This window comes from Vicugna pacos, unplaced genomic scaffold (genome assembly GCF_048564905.1).
Source record: "Vicugna pacos unplaced genomic scaffold, VicPac4 scaffold_13, whole genome shotgun sequence".
Lineage (NCBI taxonomy): Eukaryota > Metazoa > Chordata > Mammalia > Artiodactyla > Camelidae > Vicugna > Vicugna pacos.
Window position 1 is genome coordinate 4079819 of NW_027328734.1, and position 2030 is coordinate 4081848.

A 2030-nucleotide genomic window follows, 5' to 3' on the forward strand; every position below is an offset into this window, starting at 1 on the left:
ACTGGAATTGCTGCAACATATAATGCTTCTATTTCTCATTTTCTGAGCATTGTCCACACGTTTATAATAGTGGATGCATCAATTTATATTTCCACTAAGAGTGTACATAGTTTACCTCTTCTCAAAATTCTTATTGAAGTTTGTCATTTGTAGACATTTTATTAATAGCCATTTTGGTTGCTGTGAGATTATATTCCATTCAGGTTTTGATTTATGTTTCTTAATGAATAGCAATGTTATGTTTCTATATTTGAGCATGAAAATCATCCACAAGTCTCATTTTGAAAATTTTCCATGAAGATATTTCAATTGTTTTCAAGTTGGTGTTTTGTTTTTTTAAATATTGAGTCTATTTTGACATATATATATTATGGATATTAACATCTTGTTGGTTTCATTCTCTGAAATTTTTCCTTCTATTCTGTCTGTTATCATATCTCTTGTTGAAGATTTCTTTGCTCTGCAAAAGGTTTTGCACTTCACACTTATACAAGAATTAGAATCCCTGTAACGCATAATACAATACTTTTTCCTTAGTAACCTAAAAACTGTAATTGTTACCTTTCTTTTTTTTTTATTTGGAGACAGATCAAAAATAAGCATTGCCATGATTTATCTCAAAGTCATTTCTGCTCCTGTTCTTTGTCAGAAATTGTATAGTTTCAGGCTTTACATTTAGGAAATCAATCCATTTTTATCTTATGTTGTATACTATGGAAGGAAGTGCTCTTACATCTTCCTTTTACATGTATTGTACAGCTTTCCCAGATCTACTTATTGAAGAGAATAACTTTTTTCCATTGTATACTCTTGCATTCTTCATTGTAGACTAATTGACCATATGTGTGTGGGTTTATTTTAGGACTCTTTATTTTGTTCCATTGATCTATGTGTTTTTAAAGTGCCATATATTGATGCATTTATTACTGTAGCTTGGTAGTACATTATAAATTCAAGGAGGATAATACCCACAGCTTTGCTCATTTTAAATATAATTTTAGAAAATTTGGATCTTTCAAATTTTTGTATAAATTTTATTATTTTTTCTCCTTGTTTTGTGAAGAAACATGAATTATGTAAGAAAAGAAATTTACTAAAAGAAAAAACCTGAGAAAAATTGTAAAGTGTAGAGGATAAATCATACAATATTAACAACAACTGGATTGCTGTATAAATCAAAGAAAAAATATATAAAGAAAAGTGACAATGAAAACAAAATCCATGGGGTATAAAAAAAGCAGTATTAATAGGGATGCTTATAGCAATATAATCCCAGTTATTCAAATAAGAAAAATGTCTCACTTACAACATATTCTTTAAAACAAAATTTGTAGGAAAATAATAAACAGTTTTGTTAGTAGAAGGAAAGACAGCTGAAAGGTCAGAACATAATTTAATAAAATAAAGATTAAAGACAGAAACATTTAATCAAAATAAATAATGGCTTTTCAAAGGTAAATAATGTTGATAAACTTTAACCAGACACATGAACAAAAAAGGGAGTACAGATTAATAAGCTCAGAAATAAATGAGAAGTTACAGCTTATATCAAAGAAATACAAAGCATCATATGAAGTTACAACAAATAATATGCTAACAAAATGGAAACCCTAGAAGAAATGGACAATTTCTATGAAAGAACTAATCTCCAGAATGGAATGAGAAAGAAAATATGAACAGATTATCACTAATGAAATTGAATCAGTAATTAAACAAAATCTCCCAAGAAACAAAATTCCAGGCCTAGACAGCTTCACAGGTGATTTCTGCCAAACATTTAAAGAAGAGCTATCACCTATACTTAGCATATTCCAAAATTTTCGAGAGGAATGGAGGCTTCCAACCCCAAATTTCTGTATCACACTACTACTAAAACTGGAACAAATACCTCAAAAAATTACAGGTTACATACTACTGATAAGCATAGATGCAAAAATCATCACTAAATTATCAGCAAATCAAACAATACATTAAGAGGATTATACATTATGATTAAGTCCATTTTATTCCAGGGATGCAAAATTGATTCA